At 50.3% G+C, this 22,041-nt stretch overlaps 1 protein-coding gene across 11 annotated transcripts in view; it reads right to left on the bottom strand.

Annotated features, from left to right (window-relative positions):
- The window catches only part of SSBP3 (single stranded DNA binding protein 3), a 179,228-nt gene that overhangs the window by 93,140 nt on the left and 64,047 nt on the right, over positions 1-22,041 (bottom strand). Inside the window, exon 1 of one of the 11 annotated variants that reach the window (XM_055349724.2) lies at positions 15,174-15,399. The exons of 9 other annotated variants lie outside the window; for them this stretch is intronic. The gene's annotated coding sequence lies outside the window, so the exon portion shown is untranslated. Of the gene's footprint in view, positions 1-15,173; positions 15,400-22,041 lie in introns of those variants that run through there. One more of the 11 variants, XM_063698416.1, reaches the window with a different exon arrangement.

Here is a 22,041-nt window from a genome sequence, read left to right as displayed (position 1 = left end):
AGAGTCCTGAGAGGTGGGAAGGCGGTCAGGAAGTAGCTGCTGAACATCATCCAGGTGCTAGGAACTGGGGGCAGACACAGAGGCACAGGCCTTGACTTCAAGGAAACCAGGAGAAAGAGAAGGAGAGCAGATAAGCAGATAGCTTCAATCCACACACGGAAGCTTCTGGGGCTTTCTCGGAAACTGCAGCAACTAGAACAGTGCCTGGCATATGGTACGCATTCAACCAATGAATTTGTGGAATGAATGAACAAGATTACATAAAAAGGGTGTAGTTTATTCTGCTCTGGGAGGCAGGAAAGCTTTGCTGGGAAAATAACCTGGAGCTCAGTTGCAAGGGGAAGCTTGCCCTCTAGCAAGCAAAAGCAGCAAGGGGCATGTCAGGCAGAAGAAAATGCACAGGCAAAGGCACAGTGGCCTGAGGGAACATGGTATAGCCAAGAACTCCCAAGAAACCCTTCTGTTCATGCTGGAGAGACAGAGGATACTGTGACAAAGGCACTGACCCTGGAGAGACAGGAGATGCTGTGACAAAGGCGCTGACCCACAGGGCCTTGGGGGCCCAGCCAGGGAACTCGGGCTTCACCCTGAAGAACAGGAGAATGCCCTCAAGACTGCAGGCACTGGTGCAGCGTGGCCAGATGTGTGTTTCAGAGAGAGAACTCTGGCAGCAGGCTGTATTCATCTCAGTGCCCTCAGTTTCTGGATGAAGAAACTGTGGACTTGAGTGGAGCCGTCATTTGCCCGAGGTCAAGTGGCTGGGTGGTATGATCCCTAGCTTCTGTCCCAGGGCTCCTTTTACCACACCCTGCTACCGTTCCGAAAGCTCTCACTGCATTACCTCAATATTCCACAAACGCAACAAAGGTTCTTCTAGGTGAGTCTGCACAAACAAGTAGGGCAACTCTCAGGCCAGAGGCCTGGGAAGGCCTTAACCTGACTGCACTTCGGTTTTCTCCATGGAAAACTGGGAAATCGATATGAAACCTAGAGTTCCCGTGCAAGTCAAACGAAGAATGCACGCACAGCTTCAGCTTACTGACTTGCAGATGGTAAGCCCTCAAAGGACAACCGACTAGCACCACTCACGCAAACATACTGGAGTGTCTTCCATGTGCTATTCTGGAAATTAAGAGCAGAATGAGGAAAAGGGAGCTGAAGTCCACCAGGCTCAAAATAGACAGAATGTCCCCCATGAGAAGGAGGTGGGGTCTCAGCCCACTGGCCTACAAAGTAAGGAGGTTCGGTGAGCATGAGTAGAGGCATGATGTTTTGAGTACTGCTTGATTGCCTGGAGATAAAAACTGAAAGCTGGTTGGAAGAAGGGCTGGAAAATAGGATGCACTCTGCTCATCCCTGCCCTTCCAAAGCTTCAGGACTGGAAAATGAATAGGTCTACCAGACATCAAAGGCTGCAGGTGGGAAGCGGGAGGGGCACAGTGGTGGCCCCGCTTCCAGCCTTTCCATGTCATTTATGACACCATTGTACAAGAAGGATCTGGCTTCTCACAAGTCTCCACAATTTCTCTTGTCCCTTCCTGGCTGCTGGGACAGGCTGACCAGGCAGGAGAAAGGAAGACACAGAATCAGGCAGTAAACAGGGCTGACAAGGACTAAAGACACCTGTGGATTTGAGGCATCAGAGATTCATCGCAGCACTGCTGGTGAAGTTTTGTAGCACGGGGAAGCAGAGGCTTCAGTGGGTTGAGATGCAGGAGAGGTGAACAGCCATGGCCAATAGCCACCAGCACAGACAATGGCTAGCCTTCTCTGATGTGTGCCCACCACACATCAGAACTTTCTGGGAGTTCTTGGGCCAGGAGGCAATCCCCTCCGGGATCTAAGATATAGCTCATTCTTACTGCCACATCTGATAATGCACCTGGCCACATAAATTCAAGATGACACCTATCAAATACCATGTGAAAATGTCCAAAGTCAAGCAGGAACATGGGATCTACATTATGTATGCTAAAGAGATGTAGGAAGCAAGATCCTCCCCTGCAGGAAGGACAAAAGAAAAGGAAAAAAAAAAAAAGGAATACCCACTCTCTCCTCTCCAAGCAACAACTCACCTGTCTCCCTACCCCCCAACCCCCGCACCTCAACCAACCAACCTAGGTTCAAGCAAAACCATCCATCCACTTATGCGTCAGGTGTTAAGTCAGCTGGCATTACCAGGTGGCCTTTGAAAGTCCCAACACAGCACCCAACATAAAACAGGAACCCATACAATCACTGGTTGCCCTCAAATTGCCCCAGGCACTTACAGGGGGGCTGGGAATAAAAAGCCATAATTGTCCCAGGACAATACTGACAAATAATAACTTGTACTCCATGGGTTTGTTCACTGAACTCTGACCTATGATTTTCAAGGGAACTCAGGAGGAGACTCCAAACTCCCAGAACAAAGACAAGGCAGAAAAACCTTTTTGAGTTATTTGGAACTTCCTGGGGTGAGGAGAGGTACAGGGCCCTTCAATCTCCCACTTCCCAGCTCACAGAACCAATGGACAGCCCTTAAGCAAGTCAATGAAGCTCCCAGAGCATTTGACTACTCTTCAGTGGGGAAAGAAAAAAAATTTAAGCCCCCAAATTCTGCTTCCAGGGCTTAATCAGTGTTGTAAAGGCCAGAAGATGCACAAGATAACAGATACTTTTACCATAAGTGGGGAGAAAAGTAAACTACTCCAGGAAACAGAGGCCAGATCTCCGCTCTCAGGTCTCTCGAATCCCAAGACCCCTCCAGCAGGTGGGGCTGGGAGTCAGGCCCTGGAAACCAGTTCCTCCAGCAGGGCAGGAGGCCAGGCATCCTGCTGGAAGGAGGCTCCCCATCTTCCTGGGAGGAGGTGCTGCTCCAGCCTCCTGTCCTGGCCTGCTCATCAGACCCTGTCCCAACAGGCAGGTAAGGACTGCTCTTGGCCTCACCTCACCACGCTATCTGCCTTCAGGCAAGTGAAGGAAGGGCCGAGAGAAGGCCAGCAGATGTGTGGGTGGATGCGGGTGCTTGGGGGCAAAGCTCAGCCTTGGATTGCAAAAGCCTGGATTCCAATGACAGCTGAATTCCCACCTATCTGGAGGTGGAAAGGACTGACCCAGAAGGAGCAGAGAGGAAGGCTCTGCCCCAGAGACTGTCTGACTCTAACCCAAAAGTGAGGCTGCAAAGACTGGGTGGTGGTAGAGGGAGATAAGAACTAGCAAAAAAGACGGTCTTCCTTCTTCAAGCTAGCACAGGCCCACCTGAGCAGGATGTACAAGCAGAGTGCAGCAGGTATCCTATGTGTCCCCCCAGAGAAGATTAACTGTGTATCATTTATAGAATGCCAGCATTGCACTAAGTATTATCCTAAGCATTTTACAAGAATTATCTCATTTAATCCTCAAGCATCCTTGAAGAATGTGTTTTATCCCCATTTTATAGGTGCGGAATTAAGGAGCCCAGAGGTTAAGCGTGTTGCCTGCGTTCCTGAGGTTAGTGAGCAAGGAATGCTGGCATTTCAAACCCAGGTTTGTCAGGCTCCAACCAGCTCCTGGACAGGATCTTCTTCCAAAAGGAGAAAGCCTTCCGGCCACAGAAATCAGAAGTGGGGATGGACTCTTTCAACAGTCTTCAGGGCTGCAGACAAAGCCCCTTTACAACAAAATCCCTCTTGGCAATCAGAAAAGTCAGGCAAGGGGTTGGTCCCTTCCAGACAGTCCTTGGCACAGCCCCAGCATGAGGCTCGGCTTCCGTGCCATCGAGAAGCCGGCTGCATTCTCTGCAGCTCTTCCTGACGACAGTCCCCACCCCCACACCCCTACAGAACACTTCACTCAGTGACCCCATAGGCCAGAGCAGGATAAAGTACAGCAGCCTCTTAAGACTGACATCCATCCTGGGGACACTCCCTCAAAAGCCTGGAAGGCTGCAGATCTACCCTCCCACGCAGCAACCCATCACCAAGGCTGGAGAGGCCGAGGAGAGAAGGCCAGCCTGATTTACAGAATTTACCAAATGGGTCCGTTTTTCACCCCGTTCCAGTCCTTTTGGGAAAACTCCAGGTTTTTAGGAGTAGATTAATGGCAGGGAGTTAATGGGGCAGTGATATATCCTGCTTGAAATTTTTTGAAAAGTTCTGCGTCAAGGCATCCAAGCCCAGTGGCCCCGCTGTGATTTAGTACGCTGGCCCCTGAGAACAGGCAGGTCCAATATGTCGGTAAATCTGCTAAACGAGGTGGTTTCTGGAGGGTGGTTTTCAACATACACGGCCTGACATGTTGCCAAACTTCCCGGCTAGCTGAGCCCCAAATGTGAAGACAATGGGAGGGAGCCAGGCAGAAAGCCGCTCTGCTCTACCAAGAGGAGAATGCACAGCCTGCAGCAGCCAGCACTGGGGAGCAGAGAGCTGGACCTATGTTCTCTGGCTTTCTGCTTTGGCGGGAGAATGGGGTCTAAGAATAAACAAACTAAGAGAGTAGAGCCAAAAGGGAACTTTGATATCATCTACTGCAGTTCCATTTTATAAACGGAAAAATGGAGCAGCCGAGCGTCTGGGCCCAGGACCTCATCCCAGCACGAGTCACTCCAGCACTGAGCGCCCAGTGCCTTTCAGTATTGTAGCTCCATTTCTGCCCACTCCTCTAAATCCCAGCCAGACCCCACAGCCTAGCTGCCCTTTTCTCCGAGAACCATGTTAACCAACAAGATGATTTGTGAGCCTCTGATCTCACTAGGAAAAGGCAGGAACAGAATCTTACTTCTCTAGGCCCAAGCATCATGGGATTCACCAGCTCTTCTGGATCTACAGACGCGGCTGAATCAATGAAGACAGGAGTGGAAGGTGGGAAAAAGGTCAGACATGCCATACCAAAGCTTTCCAAGGGCCAAGGCTTTAAGATGCAATACATCCAATCACAATCAGCCCTCCCAAGATGAAATACTCCCTTATTTTGTAACTCCTGCTGATGTAAAATTCTGTATCAGATCAATTACGACACCATCATTCCCCATTACCTTTGCTGGGGGATTCAATTATTGGATTAATTTATAATCTGCCTTCCTGGTTGTTTTTTTGCCTATTGCTCTCTTTATACTAAAATCACATGTAAGTAGAACTTAATCAAACAGTTCAAAAAGGATTTTGAATTTGTCTCGACTGCCGATGTCAATTCATTAGAGGCGTTACTGTTTTTCTCTGGTTTCCACCACACTCCTCTCCTTATTTTGAAATCCCTAGAACCAAACCTCTTATCTGCGGACTTAACACAGTGGCAAAGATAATCAAAGGGAAAATCCTGCTTGACATCAGGGGATTGTACTCTCGGGTGGATTTCACAGGCAGCTCCCCCCCGCCACCCCCAACCCAGCAGCCTGTCACACCTTCATGTGATGGCTTAGTGAGCACCGGCCAGAGGCAGGCACAGGGGCCGAGGTATAGGAGCAGGTTCCTTTTAGCAGGGATGGCAGTGCTGATGGCAGCAGCAGCCGCAGCTCAAACTCTCAAATCTCCCTCCTGGAGCTCAGGGTAATCTGATGATCGCAGTGGGTAATTAGAGTCTCTTATCAAAACAATTAGCGGATGAATGAACAGCCAGTCCCATCTCTGACACAACTGCACAAGGCGCAGCAACAAGAGGGGGACGCAGAAGCAGGGGAAATGACGAATTCCAGCCCCCACCGTCATGCCCATTCCGGGGGACACCGGAACTCCAGCCTCATCTCCAGCTTCTCCAGCATCTGCCTGGAATACCCTCCCGCATCCCTTCCTCTTTGCAGCCAGGTCAGCCTCCTTTTCCTTCCAAGCCTGGTTTGGTATCTCCTCCAACTCTGCAGATACCAGCTCCTCTGTGCAGAAAGGTCCTGCCAGTCAAGCTGCTTCTCTGCCCCAAGCTTATTCTATTTAGCCAGGCTGGGACACCCTGGGCAGGACTCAAAGCTCTTCCTTGACGCAGCTCCTGGCACTGGGAAAGGGCTCCATAAATGTTTGTGGCGCACACACGGGAGCCAGGCCTGCCTTTCTCCCTCATGGCCGACCCCAGCGCATTCTGACTCTAATAACTGTTTCATGGGAATACCCAGGCCGTTCCACCCATTGCCCTTGTCTGCAATTTCATTAGCTAATGTTTAAAATTCAAAGCTCTTCCATCATTTCCGTGTCTCCCCATCTGTAAACAGGCCTGTGGGTCTGATACCATTTGTTTCCACCACTGAAAATACACAAGGATTAGCCAGAAAGCCCTGTGGAAACATAATCCTAAGTAGCGCAGGCCATAAGGCAGGAACAATTTACAAGAGCCCAGAGTTGGTCCTCCCTGTTTGGTTTGTGGACCTAGGAAATGGGGCCAAGGAGAAGGTGGTGGTGGTGGGTGGGGGGTGCCCAAGATGTTTCTGGGGATTTCAAGGACAGGCAACGCCAGGGCAGAGCCGGGCCTCCTGGTTTCTAAGCAGTAACTCAGGCACTTGGGATTAGGGGTGCCTCATCTTGGGCCCAGCCTCTCTAGGATCTTACCCCAGTGCCACACCCAAAAGTGACACATTCTGGGGTGCTCTGAGGGTGCAGAATGCCCTTCTCCCGCTTCCTAATGCTCAACAGGAAAGAGAGGGAAAAGGAAGGAAGGAAGGAAGGAAAACAACAACAACAACAACAACAACAACAACACCACCCCCAAAAAACCAGGTAAGGGCCAAGGCAGAGTTCTCCATCTGCTTTTGTTTTCCATCACGTTCCTTTCAAGGCCTGGGATCTGCTAAGCCCCCGGAAAGCCATGGCATCATCTGTCCACTTCCCCCTCTGCAATCTGCCGCCCTGCCTGCTCCTGACAGCCATCAATCACTCTGTAATGTGCTGACCTCAAGGCTCAGGGGACAGAATTTTCAAGTCAAATGTAGCCGTTAACATAAATAAAGCATCGCCCTGGATTTCTTTCTTTCTTTCTTTCCCTTTCTCTCTCTCTCTCTTTTTAATGATTCTGCAGCTGCTGCTGGGGACTCGGTAGGCAACAAAAGTGAGGGCAGACAGGCATAGTGGAAAGGCAATTCTACTTTTCTGAGTCATAACAATTATGACGTTATAATAAGAAACATTTTCTATGAATTTTTAAGTACGAGTTATCCTGTTCTGCAATTGTCCCCAGGGAAAAGGACAACAGATTCAACAGGACTGTGGGCTACACTCATCTGTCTGGAGCCAGGCAGACCCCTGGGTCCTGTCCCCTCCCCCATCCCAGGCACCCTCTAGCTGGGGCTCACTCTGCATCTTAAATAAAGCAGTTGTCCTTTAAGCACATTTACATGCAAACGACTTCCATATACCAAATATAGTTCCGTAAGCCAGCATTTATTTTTAAACACGAAGAAGAGTCTCCCATAATAAAGCTCATGATAAATGTTATGATCCTCAAAATGGTTTATAGGGAAGAGGACGGGCGACTCTAGGGAGTGGGAGGGAGAGTGGGGGCTTGTACCCTGGAGTCACTCCACAGCCGCCTTGACCTTGTACCCAGGCAGATCACATGCAGGGAGGCGCTCCTCATCTCCCATCCTCTCTCCTTGCAAGCAACAGGGCCCGCAGCGAACAATGAGCCAGAGGCAAGGACCACATCTTCCAGTGTGTTCACAACAAGGAACACACGCACGACCCTGCCTGAGCGAGGTGTTCATGTGCTGAAATCAGGACTGCTGAGTCGCCAGCACGACCCACCTGAGGCAGGAGGCTGAGGTGACCAAAAGCTTCTGGTCAGAAGAACTACCTGGCAGGGCTCTGGTCCCGGCTCTACTGCTGATCTGCAGTGTGACCTTGGCCAAGTCACCACCCTCTCTGGGCCTCCAGGTCCTTGTCTACATACTTGCAGAGGCTAGCCCAGGCCTCACCATGTGTGACTGCCTCATCACACCAGCAATCCCAGCAGCTCTCACTCAGGCTCCATGCTGCCTTGTCCACCAGAGTTTCTGAGTTCCTCAATCAGCCTAACAGTGTTTTGACATCTTCACTCACATCTTGAAAAACCCTGGGGTTCCTCCAGTTCCTTCTGGGAGAAGCATCTACAGCCATGTTGCCAAGGCGCCTTTATAAAAGCCACACACAATGACAACCCCACAGACTGATTCCCTCTCCAGTGGCATCTCCCTTACCTGTAACCCAATACCTACCGGGACCTTAAAGAAGCTGAGAAGGGGCCACTACCCCAACCTTGGAAATGAAGCTCTGGCCACAGGCACTGCATCAGGAACGCACCAGGCCCTACTTCCTCCACATGACGGTGGAACGGGGAGCCAGTGCTTGCCTGTCCAGGAGGGCAGGGGCTGGCGTGTGCATTCTCCTCCTCTTCACCTCTGGCTAGTGGGTTTTTGTGGGAAATGAGAAGGATGCCCCTGAAGGGTACCTAGATCCTGCCTGTTTTGCAAAGTTCCAAATAATATTCTAGAAACTCTGTATGGCTTTCTTGACTAGCCTCAAAACAGAGAAAAGAAATGCATCTCCTGGACTTCTGGAAGGAAAGGGGTTTGAGTCTATCCCCCTGCCCCCACCCAAACTCGGCTCATAGAAGAGGTGGATAGACCATCAAAGGCAGGGAGGGAGGCGAGGAGGGAGGCAAACAGCCTGTGACCCTGAGGATGAATGATATACTTTTTTTAAAGGGCTGTTCAAGGCAGACACATTAAGAAGGCTGCACATTTATCTTTCTGACATTTTAAAATATGCTGCAAAAAGCTGAATCTTAAATCAAGGTGCATTTTTAAAGGCATGTTAGATCAGGGACAAAACCTCTTCCTTTCTTCCTTCAAGGAGCATGCCTGCTGTGAAGCAAGGATTACTGCATGTGACGGTCCCAGCCTCCTGCACAATCAATACTGAGTTATGTACTGGGAGGAGGCAGGATGGCCTGCCAGGCTGGGGCTTGCAACAACAAGAGGGCCCACTGTCAGGCCTCTGCCACCTGCCTGTGCTTGGTCCAGGGCCCCAGGCTACAGGGGAGGTGAGCAAGCCTCAAGGAGACCATAGGCTCTGCAAGGGGTCACCAGAAAAGGACATTTTCCTGATCTAATTCAGGGATCTCCCTCCCCATCAACTGTTCCAAGTTACACAATCACAGGCAGGGAGCCCCCAGCTTCTTGGGAATCTGGATGCCATGGCAGCAAATGTTCAATACAAAACAGCGGCCCAGCCACTCCCCTCCCTGAGAAATGGGGGAGGGGACAAGCCTGGTTGGCTGTCCTTCTCACCCCACAATTCATCTTGGGCTGCTAGGGCTGGAGTACGGAGGGGAGAGGAACACTGGACTGCTTTTGGGTAGATTTTGGTCAATACCCAGTAGTTGGAAGGAGAGCTTCCAACATAACACCAAGGAGACCACGCATCCCAGACTTTGCACGTTCACACCTGGCGCCCCACCATACTGATGAATAGCACTGCCTGGTTATAAAAGTATCCTGGTTGGGATATTATATGGTCCCCTAATACATACACACAAGAGCCTTGAGCCCAAGAACAAAACAGACCTGCATGGATCCCCCCCACAGGCAGCCCCCAAAGCAGAGAAGGCAGGCCTAAAAATCAACCTGAGCCAGAAGGAAATCTGGGCCAAACAGAAAAAAACGCAAACATCAATCAACGTGATTACCACCAGCAAGGAGGGAGGACCAGCCCAAACGGCACTGGTTCCGGGCACATAAGGACTGCTGGTGACCAAGAGGGAGGCATGAATGGCTTCCCTTAACAGAGGCTCAAGTAGTGGTTCAGGGAGGAGCAAATACTGTGCCCAAGGAGTCACCTGGCCTGGCCCCCTACACCTCCACGGCCGTCCATTCCCATTTTATTCATCCTTATGGCTATACCAAGTTCTTTCTGGCATTGAGTGTAAAATTCTACTATGAATCCACCGCCTAGCAGTCCCTGGGGGCAAACCAGAGCAAGGGCGACCCCTTTGTTCACAGCAGTCCCTCCCCACCACCAGTACACCCTAGGTTCCTCATGCACATCCCTCTGATGGAGGTACCCAGCACTGTCTGCCTGTCACCTGCAAGGTGAGGACACGGGCTCTACCTGCTGACACAGCCCAAATCTCAACGCTCCAAACTTGTGCAGTCAAAAAAAAATCCCTTTCAGAGCCTAACTCTCAAGGACACAACCAGCCCAGGAATCTCCCAGGACAGGATCCCACCCACGTCAAAACCAGGCAGCAAAGAGACACCCTTAACAGATAGCCAACGCAGGCCACCCTGAAGTCCGTGCTACCTCCTGAGCACGCCACCGTGGGTGCAGAGCACTGCTCCTGGTGCCAGGGAGCAGGGATCCCCCAATGCATGATTCGGCAGAGCCTGGAAGTAATGAAGAAATGGCTAATGACAGCCACTGAAGGCACTGTTAAATGGCTTATTACACTTTGTAAAGAAAAATACATCAACATCCATCATTGCAAACACTTTTGTACACAGAAAGCCCTTGAAAATTTCCTTCTTCTAAGTAGAAATAAAGGTTTATACATGTGTATGCCACATAAACATATGCCCCGATATAATAACCTCCGCATGTAATGTCCTCTATATAGAAAGAAGCACAGGTATATGCCTGGCTGGAGAAACAAAGGCGCATTGTCTGGACACAGTCACTCAGTATTACAGAAGTGTGTGCATGCACACACACACTCCCTCAGACCAGATGCCCAACCACTTCCAGATGCTACAGTCTCGGATATCCTTGGTTAAGGAAGAGGAAGAAAAAGCTCGCCCTTCATGTCCAGATACTTGGGTTCGGGTTACATGAAACAGGATTAGTTCAGAAAATAGTGCCACTTCACAGCCAAGACAAAAACCCAAGAATGAAAACCATGTATACAGCCGACACAATAGCAAGACTGAAGACAGTGACAAAGAGAGGCTTCTGGTTCTGCTCTGATGCCTCTCCCTCCACACCACACCTGTGATCTACTGTGCATAGGATCTCACAGGCCCAATAACAGAGCTGGAGTTCCTCTTACGTGACACAGGATTTGGCATTTGCCTGTGCCGGGCTATCACTCCTGCCCTGCAACACGCTGGTCAGCTGGAGAAGCCTGCTGCTCACACACTCACCAGCAACTTCTCTACCCTGGATGGTCACCAAAAAGGAAGAGCAATGTCTGTACCCCCAGCATTGGGGCAAAGGAAGTGGCAGAGAAGCGACAAGGAGGGTGGTGCCTTGCCCCAACTGCCCGCCAGCACCCACAGCCAAGGCAACTGTTCTCTGGTGAAGGCAGAGCTGGAAATGCATGCCTGAGCCTCCTAACACAGGGTCTTTCCCACCAGTCCGTGTCACCTGCCCTTCCCAACAGCCTCCAACAACAGGTCAGTGTGGCTCTTGCTCCCTTTCATGAAAATCACCAGCCACAGACCTGTGCAGGGCTGCAAGGTCACTGGAGGTTATCAAGTCCGAATCATCTTATCTCCCAGATGAGAAACCAGGGCTCAGAAAGGTTGAAGGACTTGCCCAAGGTCGCACAGCTCCTAAGTGAAGGGCTGAGAGTGGATTCCAGGCTGCCTAGCCAAAGCCTGTGAGCCTTCCCCTCAGTTCCAGCTGTTGCTATTAGCTACCAGGAGGCAAGGGGGGGTGGCAAATAGAATAATCAGATACTGGCAACCAAGGAAGGTGGCAGGAGCAGTAGGTGAAAGGACTCCCACATGGCAGTCACAGATACATGCATCAGCCCTGCAGGAGAGGCAGCAACAATAAGTGAGATGCAAGGAAACTAAAAGTGGAGCAGGGAGCTGCTGGGAGGGGTGGGAGTGTGGAGGGGATGATGTGGGATTTGGAGCCAGGAGACCTGAGTCTACTCCCAGCCACCTTGCGTGCCTCAGCCAGGTCAAGCTGCCCATCTGGCTGCATTGCTTTATCTGTAAATGAAAGGGCTAGGCAGAAGAGATCATCTTTCCAAACCCCCCTGGCCCCAGTCACTAGGGCCTGACTATAGCTTTGGCCCACATTTCCTAGCTATGTGGCCTCTAAGAAGTCACTTCATCTTCCTGTGCCTCCACTCCCTAACCAGAGCCAAGGAAGTGACACGCTCCCAGGGGTCCTTGACAAGAGCTCCAAAAAGGCCACAGAAGCCTAAGGCGTCCCTCTGTCTGCCCTGGCTTAGGGAGAAAGATAAAAAAAAAACGGACTTGCTCCCTTGTCCCACAGCCAAAGCTGCCACTCAGCAAGGGCCCTGAGAGGGCGTCAAGCGCATCAGAGAGTCAGATTCAGTGCCCACAGGGGACCAGAGGGGACAAGTAAAGTGTGTCACTGCTGGCACTCAGGTCACGAGGGGAGTAAGCAAACATGCACGCGCACACACGCGCGAGCACACACACACACGCGCACCTCCTCCCACGCACCATTGTTCCCCTGTATCACTGTCAGCAGTTCTGCTGTGCTTGACAACCAGGGCTTCCTAATAGGGCCAGGTTGGACCTGGCAAACACCTGGTCACTTCCCCTCCTGCGGTCCACAGGGACAATCACCACTGAACACACCACTGTTTAGGGGTGGGGAATGTCCAGGAAAGCTGACCTTGTCCTCAACAAAGCCCTGGGAGCCAGCCAGCTACGTGGGTGTGCCTGGAGACCTTGCATACCCCACAGAATACGGAAAGGATTTTCATAACCTCATAGACTCTCGGGAGAGAAGATGGTCTCCTGCATCCTCCCGCCTCCTCTGCCTATTCCTGGCCATTTGGTGTGCAGAGTCAGGAGAGCAGACGCCTCTCCCATTTATACAGCCATGCTCAGGCTGTAGCTCTGCCCTGGATCCAAACAGGACAGCCATCATCCTGCCAAAAAACACCGTCAGATTTCTCACCACCCCAACCCACCTGACTCTCCGTAAGGCTGCATGGCCTGGTAATTAAAAACTTCAACAGGCCTGGTAATTAAAAACTTCAACAGGCCAGGCATGGTGGCCCACGCCTGTAAATCCCAGCACTTTGGGAGGCTGAGGGAACATAGTGAGACCCCGTTTCTGCATAACAAAACCAAAACCAAAGAACTCCAAGACAGGCTATCTGGGTTTAAATCCCAGCTCTGCCATGTATAAGCTGTATCATCTTGGGCAACTGACTTACCCTCTCTGTGTCTCAGTTTTCTCATCTGTAAAACAGAGATAATAATGGAGTTGATACATGTAACTGTTTAGAATGGTGCCTGGTATACAGTGAGGGCCATATAAAAGTCAAATGTAGCCAGGCACAGAGCCTTGCACCTGTAATCCCAGCTTCTACGGCAGCTGAGGCAGGAGGATCACCTGAGCCCAGGAGTTTGAGACCAGCCTGGGCAACAAAGCAAGATCCTATCTATATCAAGTATTTTAAAACTAGGCAGGCATGGTGATGTGTTGTCTGCTACTCAGAGACTGAGATGGAAGGATCACTTGAGCCCAGGAGTTTGAGGCTGCAGTGAGTTCTAATCATACCACTGCACTCCAGCTTGGGAGACAGAGCAAGACCCTCTCTCAAAAATAAATAAAATAGGCCTGGCGTGGTGGCTTATGCCCATAATCCCAGCACTCTGGGAGGCCGAGGCGGGCGGATCACGAGGTCAAGCTATTGAGACCATCCTGGCCAACATGGTGAAACCCTGTCTCTACTAAAAATACAAAAATTAGCTGGGCGTGGTGGTGCGTGCCTGTAGTTCTAGCTACTCAGGAGGCTGAGGCAGGAGAATCACTTGAACCTGGGAGGCGGAGGTTGAAGTGAGCTGAGATCGGGCCACTGCACTCCAGCCTGGGCAACAGAGCAAGACTCCGTCTCAATAAATAAATTTCAAAAATAAACAAATAAAATACAAGTCAGATGTTATAAAGACTCTGCCTGCAAGCTAAATGCTGTCATTTCCTTCAGTGTTTCTCCATTCCAAATCTCTACCATCTACGGACCCACTCATTAGCTCCAAGTGGCACAGGCTCTGAGTCTGACCTGGATTACAGTTGGTCCCGCCACTTTCTTGCAGTTTAACATTGGTCAAGTAACTTAACCTCTCCAAGCCAGGGTCTCCTCTTCCAAAATAGGAGGATCATATGACCTACCTCAAAGGATGGTTTTAAGAATGGAAGGATAATGCATGTAAAGTACCTAGCTATTAGGATGAATTATTAACAATAACAACATCATCTTTCTCCTTGCGGACATGATACCTGTGCAGCGAGCCTGTATTTCTCTCTTTCAGTGATGGCCAACTGCTGCCACACAGAGCCGACTGTCAGCTACATTCAAGGGCCACTTTCTCACTTGCCGTTCAAATGAATCTTCTTCATCCTGTGCCTGTGAAGTTGATTTTTTTGAACCCACATTGTAGGACTTTACATTTATGCCTATTAAATTTCATCCTGTTGTTTTGGACCTGGAAATGGGAATAGGAGGCTGAACTAATAAGCTCTGACTCAAGCAGCACAGAGGCACTGCCCCGGGAAGAGCTGCAACCCCCAGGAAAGGACAAGGGCCTAGAGGAGCCAGGCTCTCAGAACTAAGGTGATAGCCACAGCTGTGAGGGCCTCAGCCAGCTCTGCCCTTTGTTTGCCCAACACCCGGACACAAGAATCAGCTCTTGTTACCAGAATCCCATCAAGAGGGGCAGAGCACTACGCTTTCAAAAATAAAGCCACATGTGCAAACTGTTGTCATAAACATAGCCCTGTTCAAGGCCTCCGCTGCATTCCTCCTTGGAGAGCAATATGTTTCATTTCTTCAACATAAACAGAATCAGATTTATTACATTCCGACAATGTTTCTAGGATGGGGACCGAGAAAGCTGCATTTCTGGGAACAAAAGGCACTTGTGCATAAGTGTGCAAAGAAAAAGGAGACAAGAGACAAAAACCACCTTCCAGACTCTGGGCCCCGGCAACTGTGATCCATGTCAAGAACCCTCATGCAATCTGCCCTGCATGGCTGGCAGAGACAGCAGGAGACAGAGGCTGATTTAAGGCTAGGGCTGAAGATCATGTGTCCGGCCAGATTTACCACAGGCTGCCATGGGCCCCAGAGTTTCACAACATTTAAAGTCTATCTCCCCGGTGCCCAAACACATCGATTCAAGGAAACCTCCCTGAGACTGAGAGGCCCAACAAGGCGCAAGGCTCATTTCTGCCTGTCCTCAGGAGCCAGGGAGGCACGCACAATCCCGTAAGACAAGCACTCTGATCCCTGGAAGGTGTCAGAGAAACAGCAAGGGGCTGGGTTCTCACTCAAATGGTCAGCTCTTGTCGCTTCTCCCAGGCTGGACAAGGCAGCAACGCAGAGGAATTCCTGGGGAATCCAGGCAGGAAAAGGAAGTAGCCGGGGGAAGGGCAGGAGAAATAAGTCTCGCAAGGGAGGATTAAGAGCAGGAGCCAAGATGATGTCACAGGACAAGCATGGGCACTGGAGCCAGAGAGATGGGCGCCAATTCCAGCTTTACCGCTTCCTGTGTGGCTTCGACCGATTACTTAACCTCTCTGAGCTTCAGCTACTACATCTGCAGAAAGAAGGGAATAAACAGAACCATCTCTAAAGTTCTTCTAGCACTGGCACTCTGGATTCTTAGCCAGGGACTTCTGTACCTCTGATGAGCATAACTTCTTAAACTTCTAACTATCCATTCCAGAAAGACTATAATCCAGTGGGCTATCCTGTTTCCTTTTACCCACTGGGTCTCTGCAGTAAGCAGGGCAAATATGAGATGGGATTAAATGGATGCTGAATAACATGGCCCCCCACGTTGGGGGACCCACCGGAAATCTTCCTGAAGCCCTCAGAGGCCCTAGCCCCCGACTGCCTCTCCTCCTTCCCTCCTTTTCTCCTTCCCTCACAACACTAATTGGGAGGGACTGCATTCAATTCCTGCCCATTCTCGGTGAGCATCCCTGGCTCCCATGCACATGCAGGTGGGGAGGGGAAAGCCAGCACTGTCCAGAGCCTCCCAAGCCCACGGAGCCAATGGGCTCCAAGCAGATGCCCCCAGGCCCTGTACAGATGGGCCTGGTTCAGCAGCTTTTCAAAGTCAACAGAGTAAGGTTTTCAAATCCTAAAAGGCTTCTCAAGCCTCTTCTAATCTGTCTGCCATTTTGTTTCGTCTGCTCAGCGCAAGTCAAGGGGAACTTGACATTTGGAATACTAACTGCAAATAATCCCACACCAAGGACAGGGCTTTGGCGTGCTGTAGCGTCAGCACGTGGCTCACAAGGATGCTGGGGACACTCGAGCTATATGCAGAGGGTCCCAGAAGGCACACGTTAGGTCAGGCCCCTCAGCCACGTGCGTGGTAACCACCCTGAATAGCCAGCTCCCCAAGGACAGGGCTGAGCCCAATTCACTGGCTTCCTCAACATCATGCCCAGGGTGTGACAGAGGGGAGGTCCCGCGCAGAATCTACTCTGGATGGAGGAATGCATGCAGAGGTGGAGGGGGAAAGCATGTGCAACTGGTATCTTGACAGCTCTCAACGTCAGCCTCTGCCCCAAGCCAACCAAGCAAAGTGCGCTGCCGCAGGTGAGACACACTGCTTCTCTGGGCTTCCGCTGTCTTCTCTTCCTTCCACTTTGTGACAGTTACTGGCTCCCCAGTTGACCTTCACAGGGGAATCTGCCAGCAACCTCTTCACTCGGGCCACACACCTCCACCCACCCCAACAGTTCACAGGGCACACAGGCAGGCCTCATGACCATCCCAGCCTCACACACACTCAGGCGGCACAGTGCATGAGCCAGCCCAGGACCTGGTGTTGCAGAAGCTGGTTTAACCCTTGCTTTGCAATAACCCACCCTGGCCTGCCCTCTCAAGGAAGAGGCGCAAGGATCTTAGGGCAGGCTTTGTGCTGCTGAGGCTGTTCTCGCTCCAGTCTCTGACTTCAAGCAGCAAAAGGTTGGCTGGACCAAAGCATTTTGTTTTCCTCAAGCTTTTTTTTTTTTTTTTTTTTTTTGAGATGGAGTCTCGGTCTGTTGCCCAGGCTGGAGTGCAGTGGCACCATCTCAGCTCACTGCAACCTCCCTCCGTCTCCCGGGTTCCAGCGATTCCCTTGCTTCATGAGTAGCTGGGACTACAGGCATCCACCACCACACCCGACTAATTTTTGTATTTTTAGTAGAGACGGAGTTTCACCATGTTGGCCAGGCTGGTCTTGACCTCCTGACCTCAGGTGATCACCTGCCTTGGCCTCCCAAAGGGCTGGGATGATAGGCGTGGGCCACCATGCCCAGCCTCCTCAAACTTTTTGAAGACAGTGAGTTTTTTGGGCATAAAAAATAAAATCTGGCTGAGCATGGTGGCTCACGTCTGTAACCCCAAAACTTTGGGAGGCCAAGGCAGGGGGATCACTTGAGCCCAGTAGTTCAAGACCAACCTGGACAACATAATGAGACCCCCATCTCTATCTTTTAATTTATTTTTGAAAAATAATGAGAATAAAGTCCCAGGCCTTTGACTGAGAAATAAAATGAGATATAATGATTGTAACCATCCATGACATCATGTGTGTATATTACACTCAACAGCAACTAAACCGGAAGTGCTTCTCCAGTTTGTGAAGCCAGCTTCTGCACTCGCTGCCTGCTCCAGGAAGTTGCCTGTGACTGCCCCTGTGGTCCAGGTGTCCCTCTCCTGTGTTCCCACAGCCTCGGTGCCCCTACTGCAATGGGGCTGCATAGCCAGCACCTACGGCAGGGCGGGCTGATATGCTTGCCTTGCATATGCTAAAGCGAATGTTTATTTTTCCATTTCCCCAACTAGACTATAAAATCCTTGAGGGACAATACCTTATTCTACTTTACTTTGCAAATACCTGGGAAAAGATCTAGCATGTATCTCACACTGAAAAACCATCTGTTGAATAAATAACCGAAGTGATGAGCACATGGCTGCCCGCCTATGCTTCCCACCCTCTCACTCCCGACCCCCAACCCCACTTTCTCCACCCGCTAGAAGCATTCTGAAGAGAATGGGAATTCTAAGCCAACTATTCAGGGTAACTGTCCGGTCACTCTGCATCCATTTGCCTTTACAGCAATATATATACTAAAGGGTATGAGCTCAAGTTTCCATACATACCCAGGCAGCCAAGGGAGTTCTCTCTTCCCAGCCGAGGCTAAACAGGGACCCAACCACAAGCATCCAGTAATTCTGAATACGACGTGAACAACGTAAAAATAGCTCCTGTATCTCTTTGCCCCCACCCTTCTCCCCAGCAACACAAAGGGCAGAAGAGAGTGACATCCCTAACAAGCCTTAGCTTGTTACGGCACAAACAGCCCCAGCCTCCTACATCTGGACCAGCTGCTGTGAGCCAACAGGGTATTCTAAATTATACTTTAATTACCATAATTTTTCACAGGTACCTGAAACCAGATCATGACGACGGTGCAAGAAATCCCCAAATAGGATGCACGAGGTCCAAGTTAAAGCTAGTCTTCTAAACACACACCTTTTCTCACATGCCTTTTATTTCATGCAGCACTTTACAGTCTGCAGAGTGCTTTCATGGGCCTTCTCTCTCCCACAGGCTCTGGATTAAGACAACATGGTTCAATTCCAGCCTCCAAAGTATCCTGCCCTCTCCAGAGACCCTTCACCTATCACCATTTGGTGCAATCTGTAACAGAAAAAAAAAAAGAAAAAGAAAAAGAATAGGAAATGGGGGAGGAGGGGGTCTTATCTTATCCCATGGGTTACTAGGAATGTTAAGGATTAAGTGGAAAGCATAGTTAAGATTTTTAAAGAGAAAGCACCTATTGAGGATAATTGATGCTGGACAGATAGCAGATTCTTGGCAGGCACACATTCTCAGTGTGGATGTGTCTATACAGCTAATGGTTAGAAGCGTGAGCTCTGAAATTAATCTGCTTAGATTTGAATCCTGTCTGCAACATTTTAGCTATGGGGCCTTGGGCCTCAGTTTCATCAACCAGAAAACAGGAATGATAGCAGTAATTACTTCACAGGCTCTTGCAGAATTCATGAAATAAATGCGAGTAAAATACTAGCCTAGCCCTAGCACATAGTAACCACTAAAAAAAATAACATCATTGCAGGAGAGGGGAATCTCTAGTGCCTTAAGAAAGGGGAAAGATCAGCAGGGCATGGTGGCTCACACCTATAATCCTAGCACTTTGGGAGGCTGAGGCAGGTAGTTCACCTGAGGTCAGGAGTTCGAGACCAGCCTGGCCAAGATGGCGAAACCCCATCTCTACTAAAAATACAAAAAGTAGCTGGGCATGTTGGCGGGCGCCTGTAATTCCAGCTACTTGGGAGGCTGAGGGTAGGAGAACTGCTTGAACCAAAGGGGTGGAGGTTGCAGTGAGCTGAGATTGTGTCACTTCACTCCAGCATGGGCAAAAAAGCAAAACTCCATCAAAGAAAGAAAGAAAAGAAAGAACGAAAGAACGAAAGGGGAAAGGCGCAAAGGTCAAACATAAACTTCAGCATCATATACTAATGCTGGAAGGGAGGGTGGGGTAGGGGCAGGACCCCATGCTTCTCTGGCTCTACTTCTTTCTTAACACACCTTTCTTCCCCCACCTAGAGGATAAGCGCCTTCAAGGAAGGCATTTGCTTTTTGGTAAGCTCTCAGGTCCCTGACATGTGACTTGGCATAAAACTTTAGTTCAGTCAATATTTACAAAATTAATTGAACAAATTAATTTTATCTCTCTTGCCTCTGCTGTGCATTCCAGATATCAAAAAGAAACACCCTGCACAAAGAAAGTCCTCTAAAGGTAGCTTGTCTCTTTTTGGCTGCAGTAATATTTGCAAACGGAGTCGGTATCCCCGCATATGCCAAAGTGCCAACCCACCAATGTGGTGTTTGCTGCCACTGAGAGCCAGAGGTGCTTCCTTGCAGAGGCTCAGGGGTTCTGCTCTCCAGAGATGTGAGCAGCATCAAGCCCACCCATCTCCCCAAGTTGTGGGCATATGCCTGTCCAGGGGTGGCAGGGAGGGAGGGACAAAGGGGCAAGTGGCTCCCGTGAAACCCCAAAAGCAAGTCCATGCACAGCAAGGAGAAATGAGTACACACTTTATTTTTAGCCACGCATGATGGAAAGTTACTCTGGGAATGGTGCAAATTTTGCTTCATCACCCTCGGTACCTTTCCAGGATCCTCAGTGGCTTCCCAGGGAAATGACTGATAAGGGGACAAAGGAATTTCTGAGGTTCTTTCAGAGGTGGAGAGACAGGAGACAGAAACGAGGTAAAACAAGGTTGGGGAGAAAAAATGGACTCCATGAACACCCAGGACACTCCCATACCAGCCCAGAGGGCTGTAGGCTCCTACAAGTAGGTACAGTCCCACTGGCTAAGAGGAGGCAGAAGGTCCCCACCAGAGCCAATCCAAGAAACAAGGCTGTCATTCCACTCCACCCTGCTGGAAAGCAGGGCAGTGGAAAGAACCAGGCTATGGAATCAGGAACATCTGAATTTCAATCCCACCTCTGCTGTGTTTTGAGACCAGCAACTTAAGTTCCCCAAGCCTCCATTCCCTCCTCTGTAAATCGGTGCTGCCAAACTGAGTCGCTCTCCAGGCCAGTGAAACAATGTCTGCATAGTAAGTCGGCTGGCACCTGGTGCTGGATTAACTCTCTTTCCACAATTAAACTGAGGCTCAAGTAGAGGTCTCCCAAGGCCCTACTGTTGTGTGGTCTTGGCAAAGTGCTTTCTGTTCTCTAGGCTCCACGTCTTTCCACCTACCAAGACAACATGTTGGCAGAGACCTTTCAAGGTCCCTGCCTGTTCTGGGATGCTGCTAAGCACCCTAGCCTTGTGGACTGCTGGCCAGACGTCTCCCCTTTAATGTGTTGGGGGCTCTACTCTGAAACCATATCCTGACCTCACAGTGGGCCCATACCTTGAGAAACCTTAAAAAATTACAGTGATTTCTGATTATAATGTTTATTTCCTTGCCCTCACCCAAACTGCATCCATGGGCCAAAGAGAATAGATGCCGACCTGCCATCCATTCATTCCACAAGGATTTACTGAGCTCCCATGGTAGTAAGTGCTGTGCTGGGCAAGGGTGACCAAGGGCAAAAGTGAACAGGACAGTCAAGAGGATAGCCCAGTCCTTACCTTCCCAGAGCTTAATTGCTACCTGCCATAAAATATGTTAATTCCTTTATTATGGTTGTGGAGGAAACATGTACCCTAAAACTTAAAGTATAATGATTAAAAAAAAAAAGAAGAAGTCCTGGGAGCCAAGGGGGTACATGACAGGAGGCCTGACCCAGCCAGCGGGCCGGACAGGGTCCCCAGGAAGTACTCTCTAGGCTGAGGCCTGAAAAATGAGCAGGTACTAACCTGGAGAGCAGGGAGAGAGGGGGAGAGAAGCACCTTCCAGGCAGAAGGAACAGCATGTGCAAGAGCCAGTACCTGGCACTTATGAGAAACCAAAAGAAGCCCAATGTGGCTGGAGGGCAAAGAGGGAGGAGGCTGGAGGGCAAAGTTGTCCAAGTCAGGGCTACGAAGGCAGGCTTTCAAAATGCAGACTGACACCACACTGTGTAAGGCCACGCGCAGAGGGATTTCCTGGAATGTCTGGATCTGGGCAAAGTTTCCCTGCGGAGAGCACCAGGAGAGGTACTGATGGCCCAAGGCACAGGAAAGCAGCGCAGCCCAGGCTGCAGAGTCCAGGCATCCAGGTCTGGAACTGGAAGGTACTTCGCAAAGTGCCCTCCTCAAATGCCCTTTCCATTTTCCAAAGGGTTTGCTCCACTCCTGCCCCCACGCCCACTTGTTTCACTTCTTATTTTTACTTGTTTTTAAACCAGGGCCTTCTTACGGTCAGGTTAATGCATTTTTAAAAAGAAAGCCCTGAATGTGTGGCCCTCCTTCCCTGGGAGGAGATGGGTGAATCAATAGCCCTCTTAGCTCTTCCTCTACCACCAGCAGTGACCAGAGCAGTGGGTGGGGCCAGGGCAGGTGTGGGCTCTCTGCAAAGTGGGCCTGAGAGCCAGGCATTTATGCCTTCCCTCCCCACCCCCTCCCATTCCCAGGCAAGGCCTCCCACACCCTGTCCTTCACCACCTACCGTGGTAAAGCCCAGGAACAAAAGGGACAGACTGGGGGAAGGCAGAGAACACTGGGCAATCT

This window comes from Gorilla gorilla, chromosome 1, assembly GCF_029281585.2.
Source record: "Gorilla gorilla gorilla isolate KB3781 chromosome 1, NHGRI_mGorGor1-v2.1_pri, whole genome shotgun sequence".
Classification (NCBI taxonomy): Eukaryota; Metazoa; Chordata; class Mammalia; order Primates; family Hominidae; genus Gorilla; species Gorilla gorilla.
This window is presented reverse-complemented; position numbering and strand designations above follow the sequence as displayed.